General features: G+C 33.6%; 1 non-coding gene across 1 annotated transcript; it reads right to left on the bottom strand.

The window, feature by feature from the left end:
• Positions 1 to 2,037: 2,037 nt before the first annotated feature.
• On the bottom strand, positions 2,038 to 2,144 carry LOC131820269 (U6 spliceosomal RNA). The gene has a single exon (XR_009349563.1). It is a non-coding gene; the product is annotated as a U6 spliceosomal RNA (small nuclear RNA).
• Positions 2,145 to 19,788: the final 17,644 nt, after the last annotated feature.

Genomic DNA, 19,788 nt, shown 5'->3' with positions numbered 1-19,788 from the left:
CCAAAGCCTCTGCGAAAGCACCGCATTCCCTGAGAAATGTTCTGCGGGCTGCTGCTGCTTGCCCGAGCCCAGTCTCTGGGTGGGAGAAACCCGCATACAGCGATAGCCTCTTTGCCTGGGCATCTCCCCTGGGAAAGTACATCTTTTGTTGGGAAATCAGAGTTGGGTTTGGGGATGCTGCTGCTTGCCTGTTCTAGTCTCCACAGCAGGTTGGAAGATACCCGCATGGAGTGAAATTCTCTTTGCCCTAGCATCCCCTCTACTTGAGAGAGAAGCGTGGTCGCACACTTGTGTCACCGCGGTACCCAGGAGCAAGTGTGGGAAGGTACAGCACGCCACCCCCGGGGAAGAGAAGGTGCCGCTGGCCTTAGAGTCGGGAAAATTGAACAGCCACATGCAGAAAAATGACATTGAATCATTTCCTTACACCATACATGAAAATAGACTGGAAATGGATGAAGAAGTATAATGTGAGAAAGAATCCATCAAAATCCTTGAGGAGAGAGCAGGTAGCAACCTCTTTGACCTCAGCAGCAGCAACTTCTTCCTAGGAACATCACCAAAGGCAAGGGAAGCAAGGGCAAGAATGAACTATTGGGATATCATCAGATCAAAAAGCTTTTGCCCAGCAAAGGAAACAGTTAACAAAGCCAAAAGATGACTGTCAGAAGTTATCTGGGTGAAGATATTTGCAAATAACATACCAGATAAAGGGCCAGTATCCAAAATTTATAAAGAGCTTATCAAACTCAACACCCTAAGAACAAATAACCCAATGAAGAAATGGGCAGAGCACATGAACAGACATTTCTGCAAAGAATACATCTAAATGGCCAACAGACACATGAAAAAATGCTCCACATTACTCGGCATCAGGGAAATACAAATCAAAACCAGAATGAGATACCACCTCACACCTTTCAGAATGGCTAAAATGAACAAGTCAGTCAATGACAGATGCTGGCGAGGATGTGGAGAAAGGGCAACCCTCCTACACTGTACGCGGGAATGCAAGCTGGTGCAACCACTCTGGAAAACAGCGTGGAGGTGCCTCAAAAAGCAGAAAATAGAACTACCCTATGACCCAGTGATTGTAGTACTGAGTATATACCCTAAAGATACAAACGTGGCATTCTGAAGGGGCACATGCACCCAAATGTTTATAGCAGCAATGTCCACAATAGTTAAACTATGGAAAGAACCTAAATGTCCTTCAACAGATGAATCAATAAATAAGATGTGGTATATATGTACAATGGAATACTATGCAGCCATCAAAAGAAATGAAATCCTGCTATTTGTGATGACGTGGATGGAACTAGAGGGTATTATGCTTGGCGAAATAAATCGATCTGAGAAAGACAACTATCCTATGATTTCCCTGATATGATGAAGTAGAGATGCAACATAGGCGGTTTCGGGCGTACGAAAAGAAAAATAGAAGATGGGATTGGGAGGGAGACAAACCATAAAAGACTGAATCTCACAAGACAGACTGAGGGTTGCTGGGGGGAGGTGTGTTGGGAGAGGATGGTGGGGGTATGGACATTGGGGAGGGCAAGTGCTATGGTGAGTGATGGTGAGTGCTATGAAATGTGTGAACCTGGTGATTCACAGACCTGTACCCCTAGGGATAAAAACACATTATATGTTTATAAAAAAATTTAAAAAATAATTTTAAAAATCCATTAAAGAGAAAACACATATTGCAAGCCCAGAGCTAATCTCATATTCAATCAAAAAAGTTTGAAAGTTTTCCCCTTAACGATCAGAAAAAAGACAAGTGTATCCACTTTCACTACTCTCATTTGACATACTACTGGATGTCCTAGCCAGAGAAACAAGGAACACAAGGAAATAAGAGACTCCAAAAAAAAAAAAGGAAGAAGTAAAATTTTATTTTTTTGGATAACATGAACTTACATGTTAAAAAATCCTAAAAACTTCACAAAAAATTTTGAATAAACAAATTTAGTAAAGCTGCCAAATACAAGATCAATATATAACAGACAAGAATTTTGTTTTGTTTCATTTCTTTTTAATATGGAATGCTTCCCAGTTTTTCATGTCATCCTTGTTTAGTGATCACGCTAATCTTCTCTGCATCATTCCAATTTTAGTATATGTGCTGCCAAAGTAAGCACAAGACAGGAGCATTTTAACACTCTAATGATGAACTATCTGAAAAAATAAAGAAAACAATCTAATTCACAATAGCATCAAAAATAATAAAATACTTAGGAATAGATTTAACTAAGAAGATGAAAGATCTGTACTCCATAAACTATGACATTGATAAAGAAATTGAAGGAGACACAAACGGAAAGATAGCTCATATTTATGAATGGCAAGAATTAACATTGTTAAAATGTCCATACTACCGAAAACCATCTGTAAATCCAATTCCTATCAAAAATCCAATGTTAGGGGCGCCTGTGTGGCTCAGTGGGTTAAGCCGCTGCTTTCGGCTCAGGTCATGATCCCAGGGTCCTGGGATCGAGCCCCGCATCAGACTCTCTGCTCAGCAGGAAGCCTGCTTCCTCTTCTCTCTCTGCCTGCCTCTCTGCCTGCTTGTCATCTCTCTCTGTCAAATAAATAAATTAAAAATCTTAAAAAAAATCCATATAATTTTTTTTAAAGATTTTATTTATTTATTTATTTTTTTAAAATTTTTTATTTTTTATATACATATATTTTTTATATACATATATTTTTATCCCCAGGTCTGTGAATCACCAGGTTTACACACTTCACAGCACTCACCAAATCACATACCAACAGAAGTAAGTAAAGAATCCTAAAATTTATATGAGACCATAAAAGACGACAAATAATCAAAGCAGTTCTGAGAAAGAATGAAGAAGAGAAATTACACTTCTTGATTTGAAACTATACTACAAAGCCCTCATGCTCAAAACAATAAAGTATACTGGCATAAAAAAAGACCCATAAACAAGTAGAACAGAATTGAGAGTCCAGAAATAAATCCTTTCATAGTCACCTAATATTTGACAGGGGCCAACATATGTAATGGGTAAAGATAGTCTGTTCAATAAATGATATTTAAAACTGAATAGTCACATAAACAGTAAAACTGGAACCTTATATCACTCATAAGTCTTAACTTGAAATAGATTAAAGACTTAAAGGTGATGCATGAAACTACATTTCCTAAAGGAAAACATAGGAAAAATTCTCCTTGACATTGGTCTTGCCAATAGTTTTCTGGATACCAGACCAAAAACACAAGCAAAAAAAAAGCAAAAATAAATAAATGGTACTACATCAAACTAAAGTTTCTGCATTGCCAAAAAAAAAAGAGAGAGAGAATGAAAACACAATCCACAGAATGTAAGAAAATACTTACAAATCTTATATCTGAAAAGAGGTTAATAACCAACAGATACAAATAGAAAAAATATATATAATTAAAAAATAGCAAAAGGATCTCAATAGACTTTTTTTTTTTCAAAAAAGTTATATAAATGACCAACAGGAGCATTAAAAAGTGCTCAATGTAAAAAACTCAGGACAAAGTCATTATGTTGTTGTTGTTGTTGTTGTTTACCTCTGAAAAACACAGCAAGATATTACTACCTATTAGAATATATACTACCCAAAAATTGAAACTAACAAATTTTGGTAAATATTGGGGAAAATGGGGAACTTATGCACTGTGCTAGGGATATAAATTTGTATGGAAAACAGTATGGATATTATTCATATTATTAAAAGTAAAAATACCATATGATTCAGTAATCCCACTTCTAGGTATATATCTAAAGGAAACGAAGTCACTGTTCAAAGACATATCTGCACTCTTATGTTTATTATAAAATTATTAACTCTAAGCAAGAGATGGAAATAACTTCAATATCCATTAATGGATGAATGAATAAAATAAGTATGGTTAAAATATACTATGGAATACTACTTAACCATGAAAAATTAAGAAATACTGCCATTTACAACAGCATGGATGGATCTTGAAGGTGTTATACTAAGTGAAATATTTCAAAGATTTTATATATTTTTTTAATTTATGTATTATGATATCCCTTACATACAGGATCTGAGGAAAAGGCAAACTAATGGAAACGTAGAGTTGAGTTGACAAGGGGTGAACCTGGGGTGGAGTAAGGTGGTCAAAGGGTGCAAACTTGCAACTATAATATGAAAAAGTTCTGGGGATCTAATGTACAGCATGATGATCATAGTTAATAATATATACATACATTTTTATTGTGCTTCCCTTTATTAAACTTTGCATATATCACATTCTTACAAGTTGAAAGTTTATAGCAATCTTGTATAAAAGAGGTCTGCTGCCACCATTTTTCTAACAACATTTGTTCATTTTGTGTCTCTCTGTCACATGTTGGTAATTCTTGCAATATTTCAAGTTTTTTCATTATTATTGTATTTGTTATGGTGATCTGTGATCAGTAATTATGACCCACTGAAAACTCAGAACTAGTTTACTTAAGGTATATACATGGTTTTTCTTAAAAAGCATAATGCTTTTGAACAGTACAGTATAGTGATTATTTTTTATATGCACTGGGAAACATAATTTTTTATTTGCACTGGGAAACCAAAAAAAAATAATAATTTGACTTAGTTTTTTGAGATAATCACTTTATTGAGGCAGTCTGGAACAAAACCCACAAGACCTCTGAAGTTTATCTCTACTATACTATATACATAAAAGTTGCTAAGAGAATAGATCTTAAAATTCCTTACGATACATGCATAAAAAACAGTGGCAACTATACAAGATAGTAGATGTATTAACATTTTTATATAGATTATATTGCAATAAAGATGTATACCAATTTATCAAATTGTACAAAATTTACACAATGTTAAAAGTTTGCAATGTTATAAGAAATCATTTCTTACATTTACAAATTATAATATGTCGTTTTTTTTCAATAAAGCTGGAAAAAACTTTTTGTAGAATTAATCTATTTTTCAAAAAAGGAAGTAAGGAAGTAGAAACTGCAACGAACTCTGAAATAATAGAATATAAAATCCATTTTCGTTATAGACACTGTGACAAAAACTATTACTTAGTTTACAATGAAGGAGTACTTATGAAGCATGAAGGATGGCCTATAAATAAGGCTGAAGGAGCTCAGTTTTAAGGTTTAAATTTAAAATCTTCTTTTGAAATACTAAACTGACCACCCAGTTTTCCAAACATAAATGTCTTAACTGCATGAATTTATTTCATACAACTCTATAATCTAGTTTCATAAGAAAGCAGCATGCAAATTTTGAATTAGACAGACTTGCTTATTCAGTAAAGGATACTTCACTAAAAATAAATAGAAGAAAAATCAGCATATTTATTATGATAATTATTATTCATAATGAGATTCATATTGAATTAGGGAATATATATCCTCAGAGGGGGTAAAGTAAAATGAAATTTATTTTGGTAAATGTATCTGTGAATAGTCAATACAATGCCTCAATATAAATGAATATTACCATTTTGAACAATTTAATTACTATTATTAGAATTATTATAAGTATAAAAATAGCTATCATTTTAGCATGGAATATGAGACTCTCATGCTCCATGCTTCATCACATCCACACAACAACTCTGCATAATAAGTATTATCATCACCATTTCATGGGTGAAAAAACTGAGGCTAACACATTTAGATAACTGGTTTATGATTACATGGCTAGTAAAGATGCATCACACTAATTTAGGCTTTATGATTTCAGAATTGTATTCTTTCCACTGCACATTCTATTACTCTGTAAATACTTGGCTTGTTTTCATTTAGTTCTTTAATTTTATTCATGTGGTGATGGCTTAAAGCTTCATTTAAAGGAAGCTTAAAAAATTCATTTAACCAAAAGCTCCCAAGAATTAAAAATGTCATGGATCTAATGTAGACATGGATATCATTAGTTAATGGGTAACTATATATTTTCCACTCTAGTGAGATAACAATCAGAGTATTTTTCTATGTTTTAGACTCTCAGTGTTAAAAAGGACTTTGTTAAAATAGAAATATTTAGACAAAGGTGATCAAAAGTCTGGATCAGGTCACCTTAAGATAAATATGAGGAAACTGAGGAAACAAATGGAGATTTGAACACTGAGCTATGATATAATGAATGGTTTAAAGTATTTAGTAGAGCATAGAAAAGCCCTTTAAAGCCTGGTCTTAGCCTAGCATTGCAGCTTCTGGGATATTTGTCTATCTATCATCTACCTACCTATCTATCTATCTATCTATCTAGATATAAATTTGAAAACTTTTTTAACTTAAAGATTTTGAGAAATAGAACATAATCAGCACCATAGAAGATCTGTTTATGATAACAACCTAGCCCCTCCTCCCAGTTTGTTAATATTTTCTCTTATTTAATGTAACATTGTGCAAATAGACCACTACTGATCTGCCGTTATGAATGAAATAGCTATAATCATCTGTGTGCATATCCTGGTGAAAATATTCATTTAGTTCCATGTTGTATTTCTAGGAATGGACCAAATCTTTATTTAAGTTTTTTAAGTTTTCTAAATATTGTCCAACTTACCTCAAATGTTTTTATTATGGGCACTTTCATTCTTTCACATTCTTGCAAGACAATTTTACTGTTGCCCAATATGGTAAGTGTGTAATAGTATGTCATTTTAGGTTTTAATTTATTTTTAATTTAATTCAATTTAATTCCAGATTCATAATAAAGATAAACAGTTTTTATATATGAGTGGCCATTTGGATTACCCTTTCTGTAAAGTACATGCTCAAATCTTTTGATTTGTGTCATACTGACTTCTTTAATAGATTTTCTGAATGAACTTTTAGCTGTGTAGGTCTTCTCTATTTTATTTTGAACTTGTTTTCATTTCAAAATCTTTATATTTATTTTCATAATCTGCTTTTATTTTGCTTTGTCTATTATCTATGTATCTATCTATTTATTTGCAAGCAAGAGAGAGCGAGCAAGTGAGAGCACAGGGAGGGATAGAAAAAGAAGGGGAAAGAATCTTAAGCAGGCCCAACGCTCAGCACAGAGCCCAACTCTGGGCTCTATTTCACAACCCTGACATCATGACCTGAGCCAAAATGAAAGAAATAAAATACAATTAAGGTGTTAAAAAAAAAAGGAAAAAGAATTGGAGGTTTAATTAAGTGAGCCACCCAGGCACCCCTGTGGTATCTTAAATTAGCTGTCATATCTTTAAAGTTCTAGAGCATCCATTTGGTTCATTTATAAAACCTTTCTCAATATTTTTAGTTTCAGTTTTTGTTCAATTTGCTTCCCCTCTCATTTCTTTGAGCAGAGTAATCAAGCCATTTTACAATCTTTATTGATCATTTTAACATCATACTTAATCCCATTTTGTCTATCAAATCTTGTTAATAGTTTTTCTTTGTGTGGTTTGTTACATTTTGCTATGTTCAAGACATTATATTTGAAACTCTTATTGAGTAGGGATAATTAAGAGCTATAATAATGGTATGGTCCTCCTTGGCAGGATTTTATCTTATATTGGAGACTCTACAAGACAATCATACTCCAAATTCAGTGATTGACTTTCTCAGTTTACACAGAAGGCAAGGTAGGCTATAGTCTTATTTCTGCTTCTCCTTGTGCTTTGGGGATCTCAACTTAAATTTGGGTTGTACCAAAGTCCTCAAATTTGATTGCTGCTGGATTTTGAATTTTGTTTCTCTAGTATCAAGAGTCTATTAACAACACAGCTCAGTGTGTTTTAGCAGTTTCAAATGCTCTCATAGCTAAAATGGCTTCAGGGCATATATCTCTAGGCTCTCATTGTATTTCGTATTTTGGCACAGTAATCCCACCCTTGATTTTTATAATCATTCTGATATTTTTAACTTTAAAAGCTATTTTGTCTGGATTATTAGTTGTCTTAAGTAGGAGTTTTTAGATCACCATTACTAGAAGCAACAACAAATATACATGAAAATGTCTGCAGTAGTTTATCACATCTTTATGGCTTTGAACTTCCATAAGCTGAGGCATCCTTCTCTAATCACTTAGGCAAACTCCAATTTACCCTTTAAAACAACACAAGAATTGCTTCATTTAAGAACATGTTCAGGGATGACTCTTCCCCACTGTTCTTACCAACATTCCCACACACTCTTTGCTACCCACACCTTGTTTATGAACTTTCATTAGGTATATCAGCGTGACCAGAATTTTGCTCTATTGTATTTTTGTCCTTTAGAGCTTTAATTAAATATGAATTCCATAAAAAGTCTGTCCCTTTTCTTTCAAACTTGGGTTAGTTATTTCTTCTCATTCTTTGTCAGAAGTTACTTTATTAGAGAAACTTATAGCTCTATTGTGACTTTGGAGCCTTTACAGTTTTTTGACTGGAAAAATCACCCATCCCTAAGATTTTTACACAGCTTCCTAGCTGATATTATTCAGAAATCTGTTCAAAACAGACTTTTTCAGGGAGGCCCTTTCGGACCACTCAGTTAAAAAGCCTCTTCTCAATCACTGCTCTTTTTAAAATGTGCTTATTTAGTTCAAATATGCATCACTATTAAAGAAAAACCAGTACGATTTTTTTTTTTAAGTTGGCTTACCTATTATCTATCTCTCCCACTAAAATGATTTCTCTGTGCTGGGGTTTTGTTGTTCTCATCTTAAACCAGGCACTCAGTAAATTGTCTCTGAATGATTGAATTGTTTGACTCCCTTGCTAGATTCTCAACTTCATGAGGCCAAGGATTGTTCTATTCAGTTCTTCTTTATCCTCCATGTCTGTTATATTGCAGTCAATTACGTGACTAATGGGAAAAATCACAGAAAGAGTTAAAACAACAGAAAAACCCTGTAGGTTCAATAACATAAAGCTTTCTAAAATTATTTAGCCCAGGAATTGAATACTGGCTGCACTTTTGATTTTTTTTAAATGGTATTGAATTTAATTTAAATGGAAATACTTGAATGGTAGAATAATAAAAAAATTATAAAAGCAACTTGCTCCTTAAAGTAAGAATTATATAGGGCATCTCTTCTAGAAGCAAAATTTTCAAATGTCAAACATCTGAAAGCATAGTAGGAGAAGTAAGAGTGTGAATTGTATTTCAATGCTCTTTTCTTTATATTCAGCAAACAGCTTCATTCACACCTTTCCAATTTTTTCAACTCTTTTGACAAAGCCTTAAGAGGAGTTACTGCTGATGACAACCATCACAGCCTAACAGGAGAAATTTTATAAAGAAAAATAATAGCATGTTTTTCCCAAGTTGTTAAGGATATGGTGAAGCTCTGTCGGATTCAAAAGAGGAATGTGCAATTCCATGCTATATATCATAATAACTTATTTTAATAGTGGCTTTGCAATTTTTCAGATATATCCATTTACTGAAACCACTATCAAATAAACAAAACAAACAAATTAACAGGGGTTCGAGACAGAAGTTATCTAATCTAAAAATAGCACATGTTCACAGAATACACAACACATATCCCAAGTACTACTATAGGTTTCAAGTAATAATCAAAACAATAGTAAAAATGATTCAGACCCTACCAGTCAAATCATAAATGGGACCTTAACTGTAAATCCTTATCTTTAGATCAAAGCGCATAATTGGGTGCTGAAGATACATTATAGAACTAATATGTTATAGAACTCCTCTGAAATGAGTAATTTATTCCATCACTTTTCCTGCACAGCTGCTGACCCATGTTTTGGTTCCTGGAAATAGCTGCTATCCTGTCATACTTCTTAAAAGCACATATATTGATAACTCTACTCATTCCTCCATTCCTCTGTGACTGTCACTGTGTTAAAATGTGGAGTCAGCTGACTCACTTGTGGTGGTAATAAAGTAGATGAGTTTGCAAAGTATTTTGTTATTTCTAAAAATGCAAAAACCAAATTACATTGAAATCATTAGGGGTGTTTCAGGGAGAGCTGTAGGATGTGGTTTCTTGTGTAATCCACAGAGATTAGCTCCAACACATATTTAAACTCTCTTCTAGGAGCAACCTTAGTGGTAAAACAAGAAGATAAACAGATGTATACACACCCTGGCACAAAATTATCACTTATGTTTGGCTTCCTAGTCTCCTCGTGTTACTTATTTATCTTAACTTCTCTCTGAAATCAGGGAACACAGAATCTCAATCAGTTGACATTTTTCTACTGAATGACCCAATAGTGTGATCATACCCCTAAGACTTTTTTAAATTATTTCACTCAAAATCCCATATCTGCTTTGCTTCCTCATCTGAGTACACTGTAATTTGATTTCAAAATGAGGACAGTTGTCAGTAATGCCACATTCATTAATCTATTTTACAATTCCATGTACTTAGAACTATGAAGATATGTTAATAACATCCATTCCAATAAGCCACCCTAAATTTATTATCATGAAACAAGACCTCAAGAAAGAGAATTCAAAATCATCCATGTATTTGCAACTTATTGCAATAAAGTCTTTATCAATAGACTTCCCTGTGCACATGGTGGTCAAATTGCTGGTGAAAACCAGCCAGATCTATTACAAGCTTTCTCATGGCTTCTAGGTAACCCAAGTGAGCCTTTATTGATACTGGGAAGGGATAAAGCAGGGAAGGGATAAACAGTGGTGTAAGAATTGGCTAGACAAAAGTAATGACTCTCATTACAAAGTGAGTATTTTAAAGCAAAAGAGCCTGTTGGGTATATTGTTTTATAAAATAGTGGTTTTTTTTATTAACTTTTAAAAATTCAATTAGTTAACATATAGTGTACCATTACTTTCAAATGTAGATTTCAGTTATTCATCCATAGCATATAATAGCTAATGCTCAGTACTTACTGTTATAGCTTCTTGAAAGCAGAATTTTAACCCACTGAGCCACCCAGGCGCCCTTGAAAGCAAACTTTTAGATCACATTTTCTGATTACTTCCATGTAGTACAACACTTTCCTGCTAGCAACCTTCAAAACATACAGTTTGTTAGAGGGATTTCTTTAATAATAAATAAATAGGAATTTATTTAAATTTATAAATATATAAAATAAATAGGAATTTATTTAAATTTATTTAAATATTGCACACTGTTTCATTGTTCATAAATAAGGTAATGATATTATAGCCATTAGTTGGTAGCACTGATATATCACTTTCTTTTTACTCCTCAGTGCATTCTCTTTACACAAAATAGATATATATTTTAAAAGAATCTGAATCTGTGGCAAACTTTTAAAAAACCCTATACAGTAAAGTTTATCATTTTAAGTAATCTCAATTATCTTCCTCAATTGTGATAGTATATCCTTCTATCTAGGCCAGATATTGTATGAGGGATTTGAAGAGACATACTTTTCTAAATTTCACTTTTCTCATCTGCAAAATGCTTATCAGGATCCTACAATAAAATACACTTACAATTTTTAGATGAAAATTTATTTACTTATTTTAAGATTTTATTTCTTTATCAGAGAGAGTGGGCGAGAGAGCAAGCACAGGCAGAATGGCAGGCAGAAGCAGAGGGAGAAGCAGGCTCCCGGCCGAGCAAGGAGCCCGATGCGGGACTCAATCCCAGGATGCTGGGATCATGACCTGAGCCAAAGGCAGCTGCTTAACCAACTGAGCCACCCAGGCGTCCCTTTTGATGAAAATTTAATCTGTATAAACAATATATTTGCTGTAATGCGTGGTTCATGGAAAACATCTTAATTAATTGTAAGCAACAACAGTATTAGAAATTAAGTAAATGTTTCTATAATATTTAAAGTTTTAACACATAATGCCAGTGCTTTGCCTTATTTTCTCAAATCCCTTTACCACTTTCACTGACAGAGTCAAATGTACTTTTTCTACTAGTAGCCAGCTCTTTGTCTTTTGTCAGAAAGATGCCCTTGTGAATTATTTATAATAGAGATATTAGCAATAATAATAATAATAATAATAATAAGTAGCAATGAAAATGTTAAAAAAAGTTTTCTTAACTAATTAGGGTTCTTAGACATCAGTTAGAGGGACCACCTCTGGCAAGCAAATTAATCTGCAAAACATTCCCAGAATTAACAAGTCAATCAGATACAGGGTTGTCCGTAGACTGAAAGGTGAAGCAAAAGGACTAGGTTTGGAAAATAGGTAAGGACAGTGAAAAAAATGATCAAATTTTTAGGCAAAATAAATTCTTAGGTGTCCTTTCAATGGAGTCCTGGGCATTATGTAGCAGAAACTCTGGAGATTATCTCAATCCATTGGAATCACCCCGTTTATTAGCTTGCTATTGACAAAGTTATTTACAAACTGTAGAGCAAGAGGTTATAATGTAGAAAACTGATGGTAATGCACAAGATTCTTGTTAACAATAATGCAAGTTAGTGATTTTTCATTAGAAAACATAAATTCTATATCCCAAATTATGGGCCCAGAGCACTACTGCTGCACAACTCTGCTTATATCCCAAATAACCATGTGAACTAGTTTTAATATCTGCTTCTCTTATTACTTTTTGAATAAAAATTCCTGACACTAGTATTTTATAATTGTGTGATAATGATGCATTTAATTTCTTGGAGAACAAAACACACTTTAGCATAGCTAGGTTCGTTCACAGAACCAGCCTTGATAACACACTTCTATAAGTTAGAAATGATGTAATAAATGTAGAATATTGGGCACTTGTTTGGTATTCTTTGCCATGTTTTGCACTATCTAAAAAGAGATCAGTGAACTTGGACTGGAGTTAGTAGACATGGAAGAAAATAAAATATTACAGAGAAGAATACTCTGTGGTCCACAACCTAAACGGGCTGGGATTCCCATCATTTGGATCCCTGTAGCTTTACAAAAGTCAATTAAATTTTTGTATCTCCGATTAAAGTTGATCCCCCAGTACTTTTTCAAACATCTCTTGTAAAGTATTGTTTCCCAGAAAAAAAAGGATTTTGCACATGTATCTGCCTTTGTCTCTGATCATGATCTCAGTCAGGATCCTGGGATCGAGCCCCATATCGGGCTTCCTGCTCATTACGGAATATACTTCTCAGTCTCTCTCTGCCGCTACATCCCCCTGCCCCACTCATGCTCTCTCTCTCTCTCAAATAAATAAATACAATCTTTAATTTTTTAATTAAAAATAAGATAAATAAAATAAAAAGTCTGGTCTTACTGCCCCATTTAGCTCCTTTTTTTTTTCAGTTGTATTTAAAGCAGCATGAGAGAACATGAGGCTCTCAAACTTAAAAAAAAAAAAAGGAAAAAATTGAGTTTTGTTAGGATTTAAGATCTTGTCTGCTAGACAAAAATGTTGGCTTTGTTAACATGTGAAAATTAACAAAAGAGAATAAGATAGAACTCTAATAATTTTTGTAGAAATTAAAAATTTCCTCCAACCCAATTACATACAGACCCATTAAGTAAATTCATTCCAATGTCCCAAACCGACCTTTTCTAATAGTTATGCATCCGTGTAAACAGGGTCAACCCAAGGAATGAATAAATATTATTATTTTTTTCCTGTCTCTTCCACAGTCACATCTGGGTAGATTGGTAGCAAGCCAATTATCTATCTTATAAGACATGATATCATAAGGAAGGGTATTCTGTCCATTTGGAACAACTGAAAATCGTTGTAATTTTATCTTGGTGCAGTAACTTGAGATGGCACAGTGTGGGTTATGAATATATTTTATTTTTTTTACTGGGAAGAAGAGATTATAGAGATATTGGTTATCCAAGAGAAACTGACAGGTGTTGATAGTTGCCAGGTCAATATCCATTTACTTTTTCCTTTAATATCAGAAAGCACTGAGGGATTGACAACAAGGAAATTTAAAACAACATCAAATATTTTATTGTCTCTTTTCTAGTTACATTGTAACCATATGACAAAGTATCAGTCGTACAAGATATCATTCTCTTTTACCTCTATCTTTCTGCCAGAAATGTGGGCTTAATAGTGAGAACTCCAACAGCAATTTTTGCAACTGTGAATAAAAAGCCATGAAAACCTCTAAGATACTTCACTTGACTTTCTTAGGACTCTGAACCAACACCAGAAAACACTCTCTGTAGTCTTCTTGTTAAATGAAAAAATATGGTTAAACCACTTTTGACAGTCTACTACATACAGCAAAATGTAAATCTTAATTGAAATATGTCCTCTCAGCTGTGCTTAAGCAACTGAGTCCTGAGCTTTTCAGGTTTTCAGTCTGAAAGAGTACACCTCTGGTGCTCTGAAAGGGAAGAGAAAGGACACCCTGTTCTCCATATAAATTAAAGAAGAGAAATCTGTGCATTTAAGTGGGCCATATAAAATTTATCAAGCAATTATCTCCTAACTCCTTCCTATCCAAATTACCTGATATGCTCTCCCTACTCCTTTAATCCACGTTACTGCCTTTTCCAGGATTCTGTATCACATCACAACATGTCTTCTGTTATTTCCTTCTTGCAAGCTAGTTTTGTTTTCTCCATCTAAAAAAATCAACAATCATTGTGTATTTCAATTCCCATTTTCCTCAAATGCATTGATTCTTCTTATCTATTACTCTTTTCTCATACTCAGTGTCTTTGTCTTTATGGGGTTTGTACTTTGCTTTACCCCATCCTTTACTGCCCTTATATAATCAAATCTAATAACTTCTTAGAGAAAGTTAAAAATTCCTGCATAGCCACACGTGAACACAAAGTCACTGATTTTTAGCAAACCTATAAGATAGTCAGACATCCATTCAATTTCTTTTTTTAAAGATTTTATTTATTTATTTATTTGACAGAGAGAGATGACAAGCAGGCAGAGAGGCAGGCAGAGAGAGAGGAGGAAGCAGGCTCCCTGCTGAGCAGAGAGCCTGATTTGGGGCTCGGTCCCAGGACCCTGGGATCATGACCTGAGTCGAAGACAGTGGCTTAACCCACTGAGCCACCCAGGCGTCCCTCCATTCAATTTCTTAACTGAGTCTCAAATGCATCCTGAGTTCTAACCTAAACCTAAGTTCTACTTCTTACACGTTGTTCTATGACCAAATTCTTTCAGTTCAGTATTTTGTAACATGTAAATATTAATCAATTGATGCTTTGTTTGTGTATTTCTATGAAAATAATTTGAATGATTTATTGTTATATTTATAGATTTATAATCAAAGTTTCATCAGTTGAAGTTTTTGGAAATTTCAGATATAATGATTAACCTAAAATGATACTGCCTCAAATCCCTCTGATATCAAGGCCCAACACCTGATTATAGCCAAACCTGTGGTGGATAGTTCCATGGGAAATTGCAGCTACTTAACACTGATAGCATCTCATGTTCTCTCTCTCATTTTAGAATGTCTCCAACACAACCCAAAAGTGTAGGAGAGTTAATGTCCTCTGAGGACAGCTCTCAGTGAAGTGGAAATAAGAACCATAGGTAAAATTGTCAGTTTTCAGGTCTTCATGAGGACAACTTAAAGAAGTTTCTTAGGACCTTTCAGTAAAAGCAAGCCTTCATTTTCTATCCACAACAATTATATCAACAATGTACCTCTTTGACAAAGTTGCTTCTTCACTGTATCACTTTCCCATTCTTTTCTACCTTGGGTAATCTCCCAGATAAACTAACAGTACTCAAATCCTTTGTCCTACTCTTTGCTCTCAGGATAAATGGAGCCAAAAGTCTTAGATTAATATCAAGTTCTGAATGGGATCTTAGAGCTATTTCTGTCCAGATTTTCATAAACATAGGGACCTTTGAATTATCAGGCTATAAGTAAGTTCTAAATGGAGGGGGCAAAAGCAAAAAGTAGAAATTTTTATGTTTGATTTTTAATCATGATTAATTGACTTTATTGATTATTAAAAATACTAACATTATAAAAGCGTGGATCTTTGTAAAACAATGTCATTATGTAAGAAATAAGTTGCATAGTCCTTTTGAGAATATTAAACCAAGTGTTCAGGTGCCATCTAATTTCTTGTTTAATCCAGAACTTTGGTGTGCATTATCTTGAGGAATAGGATTTTGAAGTCCAGACAGACTAACAGAAAACTGATCGAAATGTGTGTGTTTATATTTCTGCTTTTGTTGTAAAAATCAAAGTGTGATTGCTGGTTTAAAATGGTAAAACTAATAATGTTCATGGACTCTATTATAAATTTTCTAATTGTATGGGAAGAATCCAATAAACATAGAATTAATTGATTTGCAAATCCTCAAAGAGCTACAGGATCAGGTAGTGGTATGTTCTGATTCAACAGCATCATAATGCAGCATTTTATATGTGTGGCTAATAGATATTTTCATGAGTGTTTGCTAGCTAGTCATCCAATACAGAGAAATATTAGGTAGGGTAATTACTCACAGTTCTGTTTAATAAAATGAGAGAAAATTATCAAATGACACTAATAATAATAATCCTATAGCAGGCTAAATAATTCAATGATAATTACAAGTATTAATCCGGCTTTCTTCCCTGATTATGACTCTTCTCTCCTTTATCCTAATGGGAGTAGCAGATTGTCTGCAATGAATTGTGAAAACCCAGCAGTGACTTTGGCAGTGAAGGCCTCCCATCAATTTTGATAGGTTAAAATGATTCTGGTTGGTCTTGAGCAAATGTGCCAATTTTTTTTTCGGTGTGTGTCAGAAAAGAAAGAAGCAATAGTAAATTCTTGCTGTTATTCCATGGAGCCAATAAAATCATACTGCCAACAAGAGGCTGTTGACACCGTAACTGTAGTTAACTGTCTTGAATACTAGGCCTGGAAATAAAATTCCAATATTTCACATAACCTCTTTTTTTTTTTAAAGAAAAAAACAAAACAAAACAAAACAACTATACAGCTTACATATAGGGCCCTGCTATTGTGTAACTATTTTTGAACATGTCTACTGTGTGTGTATATATATATGTATTTTTTTTCTGTGCAATAAATTCATTTGGAGATAAATTTGGATTGCAAATTATTTTGGGGGAGGCATGGTATTTGTGGCTAGTCTTACAAGTAAAAAGGACTAAAAGAAAGAAGAAAAACATTGTTTATTACAGCATATTTACATCTGTCCAAAGTACTTATTTACTATAATACTGACTAATGTATAATACTGTACACAAAGAAAGAAGTTAAATGAGTTATAATTCAGTTGAAGTATAGCTGGCCATTTTAAAACTTACCACTGAATCTTTCTGGTATGAAATGTGATATCTGGCAATCTGGTCCAGTTCATTACATTAGGTCATTTGTATGTTCTTATTACCATTTTGATAGCATAGCACATTTTATAACCCAGACATTTTACAATGGAACTATGATGCATGTATTTTCAAAAGTATAGACATACATGAAGCTAAGAGGTCAAAAAAGATGAATGTCCGTAGTACCATATAGACTCAACAAATAAAAGTGTCCAAGGCTCTGAGTGAGATTTATGAATATTGTATAAGATTAGGCCAACATGTGGTTTTGATATAAATAATCTGTTCTTAAATTAGAATTACAGTCGTTGAGTACAGTGTTGAAAATGGCAGATAGATTTTAGCTATCTTTGCTCACTAGGGAAAATGGAAAAATGTTTAGTTTGGTCAGATTTTCACTTAACTTCTGAAAAATCTTAAGTTTGAGAGAACCCTTCTGAAATAAGAATCGTTAAAGACATAACCCCTTTGGCACAAGTTTTCAAGAAACTTGTTGGATGTTGTAGACAATTATATGGCACGCGTACTGCTCTAGATGTTTCATGCCAATAATATGTAATCCATACCAAGGCGACATATACATATAGAGATGTTCCTCAGCTTACAAGGGGGCTATGTACAGAGAAACACATAAAAAATTGAAAATGCATTTAATACCCCTAAACTATCAAATATCATAGCTTACCTTAAGCTTATTTAAACATACTCAGAACACTTACATTTGCCTGCATTTGGGAAAAATCATCTTAAGCAAAGCCTATTTTATAACAAAGTATCAAATATCACATGCAATTTATTAAATATTACACTAAAAAAAAGAAGAATGGTTATATATAGAATGGTTGTAAGAATATCAGGTGTTCACCCCTGTAATCTTCTAGCTGACTGGGAGCTGTGGCTCACTGCCGCTGCCCAGCATCACAAGATGGCACCACCACATGTCACTGGCCCAAATTTATAAAGACCCAAATTCAAAATTCAAAGTACAGTTTCTACTGAATCACTTTCACTTTCACATCATTGCCAAATATATCATAAGTTGAATCACTGTAAATCAGGAGCCATCTTATTTGAAAGGTAAATCACAGTCACCCATATACACACAAAAAAAGGCCTTCATGTAGGGCCATCTATGGATCTCTAAACAACATAGCATGACATATCAACGGCAAAAAATGGACGTGAAGGGGACAATTGCTTTGCGTCAGTACTCTGAGCAGTAACATACATGGCCTTACTCACCTAGCAGAACTCCAGAGCTAGCTGATGGCAAGGAATTTTACAAATGTTTGCTGAACAGATGAAGCACTATTCTTTTTAAATTAGTGTGCATATCTGTTTTCTAAAAATATGTTAATTTATTTTATTGACTTATTACAAAACCAAATAATTTCCTCTTATTTAAGTGGCAGGTAAACAGAATTCTTTTTAATTTAAATCAAATGGCTTTTTAGGGAAAATATACTAAAAATTCTGAAACTTGTATTGCTTATGAATCTTTTATTGGAATCCTTATCAAGTTGTATTTTTCAAGTTTTTCCTAAATAATCTTCAATGAATTGAAAATATTTTTTGGATTTTATTCAAGGCTATTAACACACAATTTCACTTTGTTAAATATAGTGCTAAACTTTCAACCAAAACGTTGTTTCTTTTTTTTTCCACTACCACATCCTCCATCTACTGACTGGATTCTCTCCCCAACTAGCACATATATACCATTGTCTATCTTTAGGATAAGTAAGGGTCATCTTTTGTCTTTATTCTATTCCTCGTATGCTTCTGAACTTGTTGAATTTTAATATAGTCACACCATAAGCATCACATATTTGATTCCGCTTTAAATAGTAAACAGTGCACAACCAGAGCATACCTTCAAAGCTATCAATAGACTTACTCTGATATATTATTTTTGTATTTTTGTAAATTAAAATAATTAAATTATAGAACAAGAGTTTCAGGTGGTAGGTATTGTAAGTTTTACCCAAACTGACTTTTGTCAAACTCGTTTTTGTCATCATATATGTCAAGTAGTTTTCTCGGGTTTATTTTTAGAATATCCTTGTATAATGAATATTTACACTGATATCTAGTATAAAAATCTTGCAATTTATTTTAGAAACATTAAGATATTGAAAATCAATCTATTTCTTTAATTCATTGAAGACATTTTTGGCTTATTTCTAGTACTTTCTTACTGGTTAAAAAATAAATTTGAAGTAGTCTGAATTTCATTATCATATGGCACTTGCCCTTTGATGAATACAAAGACGATATTCTATATTAGCTATCTGAGAAGAATTTATTTTTTAATTTTATTTATTTGTAAGAGAGTGAGTGAGAGAGAGCACAAGCAGGGGTAGCAGCAGGGTGAGGGAGAAGCAAACTCCCGGCTAAGCAGGGAATCTGTTGCAGAACTGAGTGCCAGGACCCTAAGATCATGACCTGAGCTAAAGGCTCAGGCGTTTAACTGACTGAGCCACCCAGGTGTCCCAATCTGAGAAGAGTTCTGTATGTTATTCCTATTAATATGCAGTTTAAAGTCTAGGTAATTAACTTAATATTTAAGTGGCTATTACATAGATAGCACTATGTTCCAGGCAGAGGGTAAGAAAGAAATATTAAATCAACCATATTCT

The sequence above is a fragment of the Mustela lutreola genome, chromosome 17 (assembly GCF_030435805.1).
Source record: "Mustela lutreola isolate mMusLut2 chromosome 17, mMusLut2.pri, whole genome shotgun sequence".
Taxonomy (NCBI): Eukaryota; Metazoa; Chordata; class Mammalia; order Carnivora; family Mustelidae; genus Mustela; species Mustela lutreola.
This window is presented reverse-complemented; position numbering and strand designations above follow the sequence as displayed.